This window comes from Symsagittifera roscoffensis, chromosome 5 (genome assembly GCF_963678635.1).
Source record: "Symsagittifera roscoffensis chromosome 5, txSymRosc1.1, whole genome shotgun sequence".
NCBI classification, from domain to species: domain Eukaryota; kingdom Metazoa; phylum Xenacoelomorpha; order Acoela; family Convolutidae; genus Symsagittifera; species Symsagittifera roscoffensis.
Genome location: NC_087066.1, coordinates 61,318,394 through 61,335,051, shown reverse-complemented (window position 1 = coordinate 61,335,051; position 16,658 = coordinate 61,318,394). Strand labels below are relative to the sequence as shown.

The window sequence follows — 16,658 nt, the reverse complement described above, 5'->3', positions numbered from 1 at the left end:
GCCATCTCTGTTTCTGTTGGTCTCTTAGGAAAATTCGAACATTAGACAACCCATCATCTGTCTCCGACTTCATTGAAAACAAATTCCTAGAAGATTTTAATTCATTTATTCTCTTCAGTATACATTCCTGGTTCGCGTGCAAGGGACATTTAGTTACGTCAAACTTCTTCAAGTTCTGCACACTCTGAAAGTCTGTGTTCAGAGGCAATGCTTAGCCAAGTTTCCTTCCCCTCTGTATTGTCACTGTGGTTGCTTCTGTGTTCAACAACACACTCACACACAGTCCGCTCTGCGTGAGTGAGAAACTTCTTCCTAAAATAGCCTAATGAAATTAATAAGTATGAAGCATAGTCAAGAACTCTGGCTAGAGAATCAACGCATGAGTTATCTTGTTACGTTTTTGGCAGAGCCAAATGCCACCGTTTCCGAATAAGATTGGTCAGTTTGTGGTACGCCGATTTTTTATGCTTGAGATCAGAGCACTTAATAAACCGACAAACACTAGCAACTGATACATTCTTTGATTTAAAATTAGTTCATTTCTTGCATATACCACAGTTGTATAACCAGCTTTTATGATTGCTGTTAATATGCAGTTGTATTACTAATCAAGAGAAGTATATAATTACATGAATTATTTAATAACATTTTTGACATAGCCGAACCCGCACCGGAGTTCCATGGATAATAATCGATTATATTGGAAAAATGTTGTCTGAAATTTTGTCAATATAATCCATTATAATCCATTATTGTGGCAAATTTAGACCACGTAATCGATTATGTGGTCATTAAAATCGATTTTTTTGAAAAATAAAAATCGATTATAATCCATTATAATCCATTATAATCCATTTTTTTCTTCAATATAATCAATTATTTTGTCAAGAAAATCCATTATAATCCATTTTATTTCGTTAATTAGGCTATTCTATTTTTTAGTTCTTTCTATGTCTGGAAGAAAAAAGCAAGTTTAAAAATGTAAAATTACTAAGTTTTCCTAAAAACATGCAGTTAAAGCAAAGAATAATTTAAGACATTTAAGACGAATCAGAATAACAGGTTAAATGTGTTCATCTTCATGTTCTCCCATTTTCTCCCATTTGTCTCAACGTCATCCCCTCGTCCCCTCAAGCTCCCCCCCCCCTGGGGGGGGGGGGATGGGTAAATAAATCGGGGGGGGGGGGGGAAGGGAGGAGGTAATGGTGGGAGGGGGAGTAAGCGGGGGTGGGGGTAGTAAACTGGGGGCTTAACGGGGGGGGAGGTAAACTGGGGGTAGGAGGCAGTAAACTGGAGGGTGGGGGCGAAAACAGTGAATGAAGTGCTAGACAAACTGCGATGAATTAAAAAAGTAGAGTAAAAAAAATATAAATTTTGTTCTGAAGTTTAACATTTCATGAAACGTAATACGTAGCAACTGCACTAAATGGGAAATGAAATAATTTTGAACAAAATTAAAAATTTTATAAATAACCCCTCGAAAAAATCCATTATAATCGATTATAATCGATTAAAAATGGATTATTTTGCCTCGAAAACAAGTTTCGTTTTCTTCCAAAAATAATCGATTATAATCGATTATAATCGATTCTATTCGGATTTTATTGAATAGAAAAATAGTTTCATTATAATCCGTTTTTAATCGATTATAATCTATTATTATCCAAATTTATTGAGACAGACCACGAAAATTCAATATAATCGATTATTATCCATGGAACTCCGGTCCGGGAAGGCCACCTTTCGAGATAGGATTGGTCAATTTGTTGCACGCCGATTTTTTATGCACGAGACCAGAACAGATATTAAACCGACGTTCAATAGCAATTGATATATTTGTTGATTTAAAATTACGTTCATTTCTTGTCCAAGGGTGGACCAAGGGTGTAGAAGAAGATTTTTTTTCCCAAGAGATACTGGTTATAAACAACTAAGCTTTATATATATACTTAGCACCGCCCTAAGCGAATCTAGTTCTCGGTCTGATATTTTACCCTTCAGATGTTCTATCTCGGGCAGGACAAGTTTATTTGCTGCCATCTCTGTTTCTGTTGGTCTCTTAGGAAAATTCGAACATTAGACAACCCATCATCTGTCTCCGACTTCATTGAAAACAAATTCCTAGAAGATTTTAATTCATTTATTCTCTTCAGTATACATTCCTGGTTCGCGTGCAAGGGACATTTAGTTACGTCAAACTTCTTCAAGTTCTGCACACTCTGAAAGTCTGTGTTCAGAGGCAATGCTTAGCCAAGTTTCCTTCCCCTCTGTATTGTCACTGTGGTTGCTTCTGTGTTCAACAACACACTCACACACAGTCCGCTCTGCGTGAGTGAGAAACTTCTTCCTAAAATAGCCGAGCTCTTACTGTTTGGATTTGGTACCAGACACACCTGTCTGTCACTACTGAGTTCATTTAGATTCCTCATCCTAAACGTCGCTACCACGGCTTGGTTTGGTTTCAATCTCACTTTTCGATCCAGAAAAATCGGCACCTTAGCCTGGTTAATTCAGATCTTATTAAGAGGTTTCTTTTCATACTTCCTCTCAGGATCCTTGATCCTGATCAACTCGTCATTGAGGTCGATCGTGAAATAAAAGTTTCGTATGAAAACCCTTACCAGGATGAATTGATCGGATTCGTCCAAATTTTCCACCATCAGGAAGCTCAGGCCTACCTGATCACTCGCATCAGTCACGTGAGCCTTCATGTAGATATTAATGCCATCCACATTCATCAGAATCAGATATGGGCCATGGACTTCGATCTAATGTCCATCCACTCTTATTAGCCTTGGACCTCCTGTCGTGAGCAGCGCTCCAACTGCCCTGGAGTCCAACTTGGGATCTTTCTCCCTCAGGTAGTCCGCATAAATTTCCAGGTGTACCGGCGTAATCTCGGATGGTTCACTCAAGTTCTTGACCACCTGGTGTCCTGCGACTGAGATAATTGACATTATCTTCGTTCCTTCTTTCGTCTTGCCAAAGGTCTTACCCGATATAACATTTAGCTTTAGTCCAGGCCCTCTGGGTCCCTGCTTGTCTTCTTCTTTCGTTGTTTTCCCCAGGATGTCGAACTTTTCCCGAAGATCTGTGCTTTCCAGTTCCGACCTCACCCATTGCTCAACTTCCTTCGTGGCTAGTTTCTGTTGAACATTCTGTAACGCTGTCCTCGCCGCTAACCCATAATCCACCTTGAGCCGGCCGGCCGACTCTGCCTCCAGACTCGAGGCTACCACCTCATTAGGCAAGGTCTTCACCTTCTTAGTCGTAAAGGTGCTTGGTGTCGTTTCTTTCCTCCGAGACTCAGCCTCGTTCATCAGACGTGCTCGTCTGGGTTTGACGCCTGAGAGCGCGTCCTCACGACGGGGATGTTTCGCATCCGCCACTGCATCCCAAAATTGAATGCAATCCGACTTGAAATGCCCCTTTAAATTGCAGAAGAAGCACCTAGGTCCATACTTCATTATAAGTCCTGTGACGTACTCTTTGTGGTCCTCGTCGGTCGCATCAACGTCATCGAGAAAGTAGCCTATCGCTTTCATTTTCAGTTTGTAAGCAGAACAGGCGGAAACATGGTGGTCCATCGAGCCACAATTTGCACATGACCTCCTCTTATCCATGTCGTCACGAGGTCTGTACCAACTGGAGTTCGCGCCAGTGTTTGTTCCGCTGTAGTTGCCATAATTGCTGTAACGGTTTTGCGCCCTCGACTTTATGAGCAAGTAATCACGAGACTTCATACGCAAATCATCGGGCGTGGGTACTTGGTCTAGCGAAAGGGTGAAGTGTGTGGCTAGCTTGGTCTTCAGCTCGTCACTCTTTACTCTATCCATGAACTTCGAGGCAATCTCTAAGTTCCGCTCCGATATTCTCTCATCGGGATTGCTTCTCCTTCTGAGTAATTCAAGGTCGTCCAAAAACTTGTCTGTGGATTCGTCATCTCTTTGACGCCTCTTCTCGAACTTCACCATAGCCTGGTGCCCTTGTACTCCAGAGCCGAAACGGTTCAGCAGGATGTCGAATATCTTGCGAGCGCTGTCTCGTTCATTGGCCCTTTTTGCCATCACACAATTTAGGGCGGTATCCACCAGGTTGCTTGTCAGCGCGCTGCATTCCTGTTTCTTTGAGAGATTCTCTTCTTCAAAGTGCCACTTCAACGACTCTATCCAAGTATCGATGAAACCGTCTGACTCGTCTTTGTATGATTTCGGCTTTTTGAGAGTCCTTCTTGACCTCTCCCCTCTCTCGGTTGACTTCGAGAGCTTGGTGATGAATGTTTCGATCGATCTATTCAGAGGCTAAACCATCGAAGCATACATCGTTGTGTCCTGTGAGACCGTAGTCAGGTCTGGCACTGATCTGACTTGTGGCACAGTGGGCAATCTTTTCTCCGGGGTGGCATCTGCCTCCGGCGGGACCGGGTTTGTCCAACCTGGCCTCGATGGGGCTGCCCTGGACCGCTCCTTGTGCTTAGATTCGTAATTTGTTCTCAAACTTTGCTGGGCCCCGGCATAGCTGCGTGCTCCATCTCCAACATTTGCCTGGCGTGAACGCTCTCTTGGGGCGGAACGCTCCTCCCGATTGCTAACGTTTAAGATTTCGTCAAGCTTCCGCATCAGCAGGTCAGATTTGGCATCTAACCTTGTTTCCAGGCTAGTCATCGTGTGAGCATAGGTATTGTCGTGATCGTTCAATAATCGCTCGATCTCTCTTGTCATCCTAACTTTTTTTTCTTCTAACTCCTTGTTCGCCTGAGCCAAGCTCTCCGCCAGGCATTGATCGGTGTTGCGAATCAATTGAGCCTGATCGACTCTCGCCTGCGACATTACATGTGTCAGTTCATCTCGCAATTTCTCTTGACCCTGGTGAGCTCTCTCCTCGACTCGATCTATTCTCTTAGTCATGTCCCGTCGCAGTTCTTCCAGGCCTGCCATTACGCCAGCAAACATGTCACTTATATCGCCAGCCGCCCCCAATGCCGGGGTTAGACCCAGAGAAGATGAGGTCAACTGCGGTTGCAGCCTGGTACTTGATGGCGCGCCGCCTTTTTGCTTACCCATCGACATCAACCACCTGTCGAACGTTGACGATGCTCCCATTGTTATCCCGTCAGACTTGGGCCTGGTCGGCGAGGCGGACAACGCCTTCCTGTTCATGTCGTTTCTTGGACACGGCGTGAAATCCACATCCGGATGGGTTATCTCCGGATGGTCATAGCTGGAAGATAGACCTTCAGTTCGCAGTGAAGCCATGCGCTCATCGTACAAAGACTTCCAGCTTTTCTTGGCTTTCGAACCCGTTTGTTCTTCACTCGGGCTTATACTCGACATCATCGCATTTTTGCTCTGCTTGACCAGAGATGATTGTTCTTTTCTCTAATGAGTCTTAGTCTCTGATTTGGACATTCTACTGAACAACACTTCTTCTCGCGGCTCAACCTCGGAACGCTCCGAGGCCTCTTCCGTCCTTTCGATTTCTTTCCGTTCGAGATCCTCACCTGGCTCAAAGTCGGGTCGGACGAGCGTTTGATCCCCTTCGTCGAAGAGTCCGCAAGCGCTTCGCTCGCCGGTCCGACCTCGGCACTTCGCCCTTGACTGCCATCGAGGTTCTTCTCGCTTCTTAGTTTCATTCCGTTCACTGAAAGATCAGCTTGACTTTTAGTCGATTCGTTGTCAACAAAAACGTCGGAAGCGCTGCTGAACGAAGATTGGCTACGCCTAGTTTTAAATTTTCGCTGCTTCCCTTTCTCAGCCTGGGAATCTTAGTAGTCGATTCTAAAGAGTCTCTACGCTGCATATTTTGTAATAAATAGTAATATTCGTACAATTTAATGGCAATGCACACGTACCGCAAATAAGTTTAAATTAATTTACTTAACGCTGCCTACTCGACTTCTTCAATATCAAAAATGTTCCCTAGATTTCTTGGTGATAATATTAGTGACTCACCTAAGGTTACACACAGGGGTTGCTTAGTTTTAAGATAATGCTAACTCCACCCAGTTGCCTAGTATAACATTATCACAAAGTTTTCACAAGGTATAGTCAATACACAAAACACAACTGATTATCAGATAAGAATATCCTACAGGTGACAGCGACCTTTCGTCAATATCAATTTTACCGCCACACTCGTACCAAATCACTGCTTTGTTACAATCAAACAATCTTTTGTAAAAAAAAAGCAGTGATGATTCAGGAACAGATAAATAAAACTTAGTCTTAAAGAAAAAAACTTCCCTCGATCGGAACACTCCAAAAGAACGAAGCCCAGGACACTGTCTTCTCAAGTGAGTGTGTATTTGCCTAATACACTCACCGAGGTCTTCTTTTAGGTGTCCTGCGATTGCCCGAGCTGTCCTACTAAGTAGCTCAAGGCAACCTCTGATCGAAAATCACCAAAGTATATGAAAAAGCTCCCCCACACCCGGGACGCCCCAAGTGCACGAGAGCAGGGAACACCTTTTCTTCTCAAGTGGGTGTGTATTTGCCTAATAAACTCACCGAGGTCTTCTTTTATGTGTTCCCGGATTGCCCGAGCTGTCCTATTAAGTAGCTCAAAGCAACCACACAACCAAAATAATCAATCAAAAAATTTTTTTGGTTCGGTTACTTCCGTCAGACCCGATCTAGAATCCAAATTTGATCACAAATCCCCAAGTCAAAGGGGCTCCCGTGATCCTAATATGCACGCCCGTTGGTAGTTGACCTTTTATTCCGATTCTAAATGGATATTTTAGTTGCTCAAATTGCCCCAGAAGGTTCCCCTAAGTAGTAGATGTTGGAGGTTAAGTGGGGGGGAGGTGGCGGACCCCCATGTATTAAGATAGGGAATAGAGCATCCGGTCCGCCAGCTATGTATTAAGATTGGGTATAGAGTCTACAATGTATTAAGATAGGGAATACCAATGGTAAGGTTTCAGTGTGATGGTAAGAGAAAGAAAAACGAAAATTTTTTGGTTTTTGTGTAATTTTTTCGCAAAAATCTCGGCGCGCGTTACCTAATTGATAAGGTTAGCTATTATTTGACCTAATTTATTAAATAATCTTACTTTCTATCTAATTGAAACAATGCTGAAACCTACTGAAACTTCGAACAAACTCAAATTTTTTGAGAAAAAATTGCAAAAATTTCAAGTATTTGGAAAAAATTGCAAAAATTTCAAGTATTTGGAAAAAATTGCAAAAATTTCAAGTATTTGGAAAAAATTGTAGAAATCTCATAATTTTGGCTAATGTATTGTTGCTTTTGATCTAATTTTAAACATACTTTTACTTAAAGATTTTAAAAATAAGCTAAGACTATATTGTTAATTGGCATTATGTTGAGACAATGATACAAATTTTTGAATAAAAAAATGACTTTTTCAACAATTTTTTCTCAAAATATTGAAATACGATGAAGTTTACCTTAATTTGAGCAAAATATTTGGTTATACAATGCTCTAAACACTGAAAAGAAGGTTCATTGTAGCAGAATCAATATTGAAACTTTCGGAAAACAGTGAAATTAGTCGTAATTTTCGAGAAGGTAAAATAAAAATTAGTCAATTTCACATGAAATTTTCCATTTCGAACCTTATATTTTTTTGTCCAGTTCAGGGATTATTTTTAGGAATCTCAATTCAAATGAACATTAAGGGCAATATTCTATGAAATTTTTAAATCAAACTCCATGATTCAACTCCTCCTCATTTTTTTCTCATTGAATTACCCAAATTTGTACAAAAATTACAACTTGTGGCAAATTTTTTATGTTTAAAATTAGAAATTTCTGATTATTGATAAAAAATGAACAGTTTATTGCTAAAATTGTTTGAAATGGGATAAGTGTATCTGAAAAATTTATTCGATATTGGCTCAAATTCAACAAAAACTTCTTCATAACTGATGATTATCTCTCTGTTGCTTCTGCAACATAACTTTCAAGATTTTCCGTAGAGTTTTTTCATGTTTTAAAGTTATTCTTGCTTTTGTTTAAAACATGTTTTCGCTATTGAACACACTTTACTAGAAAATTTAGTCAAAACTGGAGAATTTAGGAAGAAAATAGTATCAATTGTACGAACAATTTGCTAGCAGAAATGAAATTAGAACTGATACCGTATGATTATTACAATAAAAATGTTAATATCTTCCTCAAGGTTCCCTTGTTCAGTTGCTATTGTAAACTATTTAAGCAAAAATACACATTTTGGGATCATTAACTATCACTTTTCTTGCAAAATATTTATTAACTCGCTTTTTTTCTTAATTTATGACGGAAATTTTCTCAAAAATATCCAAGTGAGAAAGAATTGTTGCCAGTTAAAGCATTCAAAAAAATATGTACACAATGAAAAAATAAATGTGTATTTTTACGATCTAAGAACAAATTAGGAGCAGCTCTATTAGTTATAATCTGAAAATCTCCAGAAATACGCAAGAGAACCTAGTTCCTAACATCTACAATATAAACAACTTCTGAAAGAGCGAATCTCAAAAAATTGATTTAGCAAAGCAAATCAAGGTTCAAACTGGAACAATTGTGTAATTTTCCGATTTTTATTAAGAAAAAAAACTCTATGTAGTAAAAGCGTAGTTATGTATTGTATATAGTGTTGTATATTCTATGTAGTATTGTGTATGTATGTAGCAAGGAAAAGTAGATCTTGAAAGCAAGTTTTCGATTTATGCTTTATGTATCTTCTTCCAAAAGATGTCGAATTGGGTTTGCTTTTCAAATATTATCCTCAAAACATTTGATCTTTCATATAAAGTACCAAATATATCAAATGATAACAATTTTTTCTAATGAATTACGGATAAATATAAGACTTTGAGAATTTTTATGTCGGATTTTTTCTCAAGATATACATTATAAGCTAAATTTTAGTAAAAATATTTCAAATCTCTTAAGGATTATATTGGGTTCTTATCTCATTTTAGCATTTTCTCAGTTTCTGCTTCATCTACTATCTACCAAATGAATCCAATTTGAGCAAATTTTTACTTGAAAATTGAATTTTAGATGGAAAAATGTATCGTTTCAACGAACGATCAATAATCCGAAGCTGAATTAATACCATAAATCCTTTACTAAAAAGCTTTAAAGGATTTTCTCAAGCTCATAACTGTATAATGCTGTTTTAAATCTGAATTTCTATTTTAGACTAAATTTTTAGTTGGAATGATGTATATCATTATCTTGAAACTTTCAAAGTTTAGCAAAAAAAAACATATTTTCCAGGTCATTTATTAATTTCTTTTCTGAAATTATCAAAAAATCAATAGAAAAACATTATTCTTAATAAGTCAAACCACATTATCTGCTTAAAAAGCTCTGCTCTATGAACACTTTTACAAGCACAAAACAAGGAAAACTTTTAAATAGCAACTACAAAAAACCTTTCAATTAGTTGATGTTTTCCAAATATCCAAGTTTTACAATTTTTAGGTGAATACTTAAATACTCATTAGCATATGTTATGCACATTACTACAAATTTATCACAACAAATCTCCGCAAGCTTGCAATCAATGGAGTTTTTACTGTTGATTAAAAGTTTTCGGATCGAGTTCCATGGAAAGCTTCACGACGATTTGAACTCGATTTTTGCTGTCTTTAACATCAATCAAAACCTTTGAATAAAAAAATAAATGATAGTTCAGGTAATGTAATGAAACCACTGTATAATTACTGACTTGATTTGTTACAATTGCTGAGACTTTTCAGATTCAGTAAAAACTAATAATCATAGTAATTTCTAAGTTTTTCAAAAAAAACTTAAAAGTTTTACCTTTTACTGAAGTTTGTTTGGAGTCTGCTGAGCACATAACTTAATATTGTGCTGAGAATGCTTCTTCTTGAAATGATTAGCGAGTTCCTCGCTGCTATAAGTATAAAAATTACAATTAGAACACTTCAAAACACCACATGTTCTACGATGTCTTGATGCATCTTTGTGAGTGTAATCCCTGCCACATTCAAGACATGCAACTCTTTCGTTTCTATTGAGTGAAGGCATCTCAATAGTAATGAAAAATTAAATGGGAGATTTAAAATGTACCAAATTTTTAGATAAGGTGAGTTGAATAGCCTCAAAAAATGAATAAAAGTAAATAAAAACAGCAAACTTATTAACCAATTTTTTTTAACGAGACAGAAAATCAGAATGGATATGCTATTTAGCCTAGCTGAAATAAAAATTATCCACTCTAACCATGGAATTTTTAAAAGTATCAACCAATCAGAATCGAGCATTAATTACAAGGAAACTTTTATCTTTTCTGATATCAACCAATCAGAAATGAGCTTCAATAGTCATGTAATTTTCAACAAATTCAATGTCAACCTATCAGAATTGAGCTTCAAAAGTCATGAAATTTTCAAGAAATTTAAAGTCAACCAATCAGAGTTGAGCTCTTTTTCTCATGAATTTTTCAACAATTTCTTCAACTTTTGTAGATTTTGAGGATACTTTCACAGACATTATTTGTGTTAATAACCAATCAGAATGAAGTAATCACCGATTTTAAACACTTTGTAGATCAGAACCAGACTATGTTTATGAAATTTCTTAATCAATAAATTTAATTGAATTTTTCCAACATAACTAAGATTTGAAGTTTGATAAATGAGATTTTTTGTCTATTTTATATTGTTTTTTCGATTTTTAATTCAAATTTTGAAATTTCGATCAAAATTTTTCCGATTTGTTCTATTTCTAACCAATGAAAAAAGACATTACCAAAATATACGTTTTTATCGTTTTCTTTTTGGTATATTGTAGTATAAACAACCGGAAGTCTATTAAATTTGAATAAACGATCAAAAGATATTCTGACAAATCTGGATTTTGTATTTGTATCAAATTCAAAACAGTAATCGAATTGATGTTCCTTATCTCCAATTTCTGTTTCATAGGCTCTTCCATTGTTTTGTTTTTTACTGATCAACCACCCAATCTGAGTTAACTCTTCTAAATAAAAACATTGTTGATAAATCTGACAGTACTCTTCTTTTTTGTAATCTCCACTCCATCTTTTTAACAAAACTATTGAACTTTCTGTGTTTCTATACAAATTAAAACTAATACAATCTCCATCAACTTCATCTGTCCACCACTCTTGTAGTTTTTTGTAGTAGTTCAATTTTAAAATTTGATAAATGTTCAATTCAGACATTGAAAACGCTTTTGATGGAAACATTTTTCTTACTGAAATATATGAAGAAACTTAAAAAACTCGAATTGTTTTATCATTTTTAAAGTATGTTGAAATAACAGTCACCGTAAACATTTTTTAATGATTTAGAGTCTAATTAGTTTCAAGGAAATTCATGTAGCCAATAAAAACCTCAAACTAAGGCAGAAAAAAATTGAAAACAACCAATGAAATTCAAAAAATCTTTTAAAAAAAAATGATAATGTTTTCAACTAAATATACATTCTTGTTTGTAATTTTCCTAAATTGAGGCAAAAATTATTTAAAACTTTGATAAAAACTGTTATTAAATAAATTTATCTGTAATTTCATAAATAAATACTGGAAAATCATTTCATAATTGGTTAGTGTTTTATGTCAATTTCGATAAAATTGTATGTTTTGTCTGACTTTTCCTCAGATATTATAGCTCTAAATATACACTTTAGTGAGAAAAAATAGTTTTGAACCAATAATATCTCAATTACTAAACATGCAAAATATCACAAAGCTTTACTGAGGTTTACAATTATCAACAAACATAGAGTCTCCCAATATTTGGGAAAGTTCTTTGAATTCATTCAAAGTATAGTTGACATATGCAACTTGCTTCAAGTCTTCATTTTCCTTTGCAGTGAAGAGTCGAATCTGAATGTAGGGTGGCTTGCTCACGTTGTACTTCTTGATTGTGACACACACCCTCCTCATGTTGTACATTGCTATTTCATATACTCTATTACAGATGTCGAGCTCCTGGTCCATCGTTGATTCTCTGCCAGATTTGGCTTCATATATAGGTACGAGTCCAAGATTTTCAGCATCGTGAATAATAGTATTCCGTATTGCGGATATTGCTTCGCCTTCTTTTTCACTAAGATAGACTTGTTGAGACTTTTCAAATTGTCCCAAATCATTTATTTTTAATAGTTGAAAGCACGGTTCCAAGCATATTTTTCCCTTGTAGGATTTTTGGAACCAATCTCCCAATTCTTTTTTGATTTTTTGAAAATTCAATATAGTTGGAACTATCAACTTTTCTCGAGTACATTTTGAAGAACAAACTGATCAGATGAGGAGAAATGAGAGAAATGACTTTGAGTTTAAATGAAAATGAAAGTAAGCAGTTTGAGTCATCGCCATTTCCATATATGGAAGTAGTACCAAATATGGAAGGATTTCCCTATATGGAAGCTGCGTAGGCGTTACTACTACTATATAACTCCACCATTTTCTGCAAAATTCATTTTTCCCAATGGCAGCCGCTATGTGTCAAGCTCTTCCCAGCTTTTATTCAGATTATAATAGTAAATCATTGTTTATTTCTGTTTCCAACGATTTTTACGAAAAATACATAGTAACCAAAGATTTTTGCTTCTCTACTCACGATTCTTTCTGTTCCTTGGGAAATTGCAAATTTCATATAATTTTAATTGGAACTTCCCTTAGCCAAATTCTTCAGAGATTAGACAAATATCAATACATATATCAAGAAATTGATTGTCTTTACACTTTGTACAAGCACAGATTCTTTTCGAGTATTGTCACATCAAGTGGGGAAGTCTTCAATCAGCTTAGTTGTGGAGTGCAGCATAATTTACGATGGAAAGGAGCAGAAAAAACACCAAGCGTATCAAGGAAACGACTTGTTCGCAAAAAGTTCAAAAAACATTATCTAAGTTCTAATCAAAAACTTGCATCTACGCAAACTCTTGGTTCAGCATTTTTAGACAGAATTCGTAAAGTACAAAACTCAAAATATGAACATGATTTGTTAAAAATAATTGACTGTTTTATTGATGGTTATGGATTTGTAAATAGTGATCATGTCAATTTTTCAATAAAAAACTTCTGATATTCCATCTATTTTCTCTCATATGTTTACAAAGTTACCATTAATTACCGAAAACAAAATCACCGTTGTCAAAAACATTTGCAAAAAATTTTTCAAACATGTAAGAAAGATGTAATATTTCTTTTGATTTTCAAAAAGTTGCAAAAATCATTTCAACTTTTTTTAACAAGTTGTAAAAAGTGTTTCAATTTTTTTTTTGACATAATGCGAAAAGTGTTTTACTTTTTTCGACAAAATGTGAAAAGTGTTTTAATTTTTTCGACAAAATGCGAAAAGTGTTTTACTTTTTTCGACAAAATGCGAAAAGTGTTTCAATTTTTTCTACAAAAAGCTAAAAGTGTGTACAAGATGCAATATCGATTAGGTAACTTTTTACTTGCGTACAGTTTTTCCAGTGTTTTTCCGAATTTTTGTACAAAAATTAATCAAATTTTTTAACATGTGTGCGAGTTCGGAGCACTTAACTAAGTTCTAATTGTTTTTCAATGGTTTACCTTGAACCTCTCATCTATTCTCATAATTAAAGTGAAATTGAAGAAATTAATTACAGAAAACGAAGTCAAAACCAAACAACCTTTATTTACAAAAACATTTAATCAAAGAGCTTTCGAGCAGCAGAAGAGTTCTGGAGGTTCTCTATAGAACGCAGAGCTGGACGAGGTTGTAGTGGTTGTTGTGGAACTGGAGGTGTCATTGTTTCTGAGAAACCCTCATCTTCATCTATTGTGATGGGGTTTTCGACTGATCCTTCCTCCTCCCAAGGAAAGAGGATGTCGTCGACTGGTTGAGCCACAAATCTTGAGTCCGGAATCTCGGGATAGTTCATTCCCACATGATCAGAAACTTCTCCCATCATTTGCATTGTTCCAAGTTGGTTTTCTGTGATGGGAACTTGCATGATATGATGCTCGCTGAAATCCCTTCGCATCACTTCCACCATGTGCCAGACTTGGATTGGGATGTCCATTTGTGCTAGAAAAACTCCAGAGACTGTTTCTCGCACTTGAAATTGTACTAGATCAGGCGAAAATTCTACAGAGTACATAAGGTTGCTGTTTTGCACTGAGAAGATCATTTTGAGCAATAAGATGACTAAAAGAGGAAAAAACAAAAAAGAACTGAGAAGAAAGGGAACCTTACAAAAAATAAGTTGAAATTAGGATGTTTAGAGCTGAGAGAGGAGGTAGTTGACGGTAGTTAAGTTGAAAATAAAATGATTTTTAGTTAAGAGAGAGGGCTACCTTCAACTGGAATGTGTGGGTTTAACCAATCAGAATGGATTTTCCTTATTTGGATTGTAGTCGTGTCCAATCAGATTTTAGTTTCCTTTTATAGAACTCTTATAGAAAACTCGTGTCCAATTGGAAACAAAGCTCCATTTTACACATTGTCGTTTCCAATCACAAAATTTTTTATTTTTGTTCAAGTTGTCATATCCAATCAGAGGGACCTTTTAAGGACTTAAGTCTTCCAAATAAGTAAAAATATACACAAAAGCAATCGCAAAAACAAATGACCAAAAGTTGTTTGCTATAAAAATAAGAAATATTGCCGATATAAGTAATAAAAGAAGGAAAAATAATCAAAGTAGCATCTCTGCAATTTTTTCATTTCTGATCAGGAACTTGCGTCCACTCAGACTCTTGAATCTACTTTTTTGGAAAGGATTCGAAAAGTTCAAAACTCAAAGTATGTGACTGATTTGTTGAAAATTGTTGATTGTTTTATTGATGGTTTTGGTACTGTAAATAGTGAACGTATCAATTTTTCTATTAATAATTGAATATTTGTTAATAAAAATCTTGTCAAAATTGTTTATATTTAAATCAAGAGTTTTTCAGATGCAAATTTTGGTTTGATTTTGTCAACACGTTTGCAAAAATTTAATTAAACTTTTTTACAAGATGCAAAAATTGTTTTGATTTTTTCAACAAGTGTGCAAAAATTTTCAACAAAATTTTGTGTTAGATGCAAGTTTTTTCGTGATTTTTTTGAAAACAAATGCAAAAATCTAACTTATTTTTTCTTATTCATTTGCAAAAATTGCAAAAATTTTTTGTAAAAAACTTGTTAAATTAATGCTAAAAATTTTTCAGAATTGCTGACTTTGAGTATTATTCCCTATCTTAATACATTGTTTTTCCAATATTTTTGATCAATCTACATGCAAAAAAAGAGATTTTTTATGATCAAAATCAAAACAAAGATTTTCATTTTATTTAATTATTAACAGTGCAAGAAAATCTTCTTTCAGTTTTCTTTAAAATGCGAAAATATTTAATGAAATTTTTCTTAATTTGCGAGATTTTCTTTGATTTTTTTTAACAAGTGTGTAAAAAAATTATGAAAAGTTTTGCTTGATGCAAAAATTAATGTAAAGTTTTTAACATGCTTGCAAAAATTGGTTCAATTTTTTTACCATCTTTCTAACAAAATTCTATAAAAGTATTTACCAGATGCATAATTAGTTTAATTTTTAACAAATTTTTACCATTGAAATTTCTTAATAAACTTTTCTATGATCTCTTTGTTCTTATCTCTTGAAAATAATTTTACTAGATACAAAGAAATTAAATTACAAAGCACAAGACAGTAACCAATTTATTTACAAATCAAAGAGCTGTCGAGCAGCTGAGTTCTCAAAATTTTGCAAGTTCTCAATGGAGCGCAAAGCTGGTCTTGCCTCCATCACTGGTGGCTGTCTTGGTGGTTCGCTGACTGGAGTTCTTGGCCCCTCATCCTCTTTGATGGTAATTGGGTTGTCCACAGATCCCTCTTCCCAAGGAAAGAGGAAATCGTCGAATGGTTGAGGCACATATCTAGAGTCAGGAATTTCGGGGTAGTTCATTCCCACATGCTCGGCCACTTCCTCCATCATTTGCATTTCTCCAAGTTGATTCTCTGTAGGAGGTACTTGCGTTATATGATGTTCGTTGAAATCCCTTCGAATCACTTCCACCATGTGCCAGACTTGGATTGGGATGTCCATTTGTGCTAGAAAAACTCCAGAGACTGTTTCTCGCACTTGAATTTGTACTAGATCAGCCGAAAATTCCACCGAGAACATAAGGTTGTTGTTTTGTCCTGAGAAGATCATTTTGAGCAATAAGTTGAGTAAATGATTAAAAGCAAGATTTACAGTTGAGAGGGAGAAATTTGCCGGTAGTTATGTTGAAATTTTTGTATTTAGAGCTGAGAGAGGAGGTAGTTGAAGGTAGTTAAGTTGAAAGTAAAATGATTTTTAGTTAAGAGAGAGGGGTACCTTCAACTGGAATGTGTGGGTTTAACCAATGAGAATGAATTTTCCTTGTTTGGATTGTAGTCGTGTCCAATTAGATTTTATTTTCCTTTTATGGAATTCTTATAGAAAATTCGTATCCAATCGGAAACAAAGTTACACATTGTCGTTTCCAATCACAAAAATGTTAATTTTTGTTCAAGTTGTTGCCTCCAATCAGAGGAACCTTTCAAGGACTTAAGTCTTCCAAATAAGTAAAAATATACACAAAAGCAATCGCAAAAATAAATGACCAAAAGTTGTTTGCTGTAAAAATAAGAAATATTGCCGATATAAGTAACAAACGAAGAAAAATTAATAAAAGTAGCATCTCTGCAAGTCTT

At 35.5% G+C, this 16,658-nt stretch overlaps 2 protein-coding genes across 5 annotated transcripts in view; one reads left to right on the top strand and one right to left on the bottom strand.

Moving 5' to 3' along the window:
- LOC134846929 (uncharacterized) overlaps nucleotides 1-16,658 on the bottom strand; it is a 167,821-nt gene that overhangs the window by 135,005 nt on the left and 16,158 nt on the right. The window lies entirely within an intron of this gene.
- The window catches only part of LOC134846928 (chromodomain-helicase-DNA-binding protein 4-like), a 265,098-nt gene continuing 258,553 nt past the window's right edge, over nucleotides 10,114-16,658 (top strand). For both annotated transcript variants that reach the window (XM_063864370.1, XM_063864369.1), the window contains exon 1: nucleotides 10,114-10,124. The gene's annotated coding sequence lies outside the window, so the exon portion shown is untranslated. The remainder of the gene's footprint in view (nucleotides 10,125-16,658) is intronic.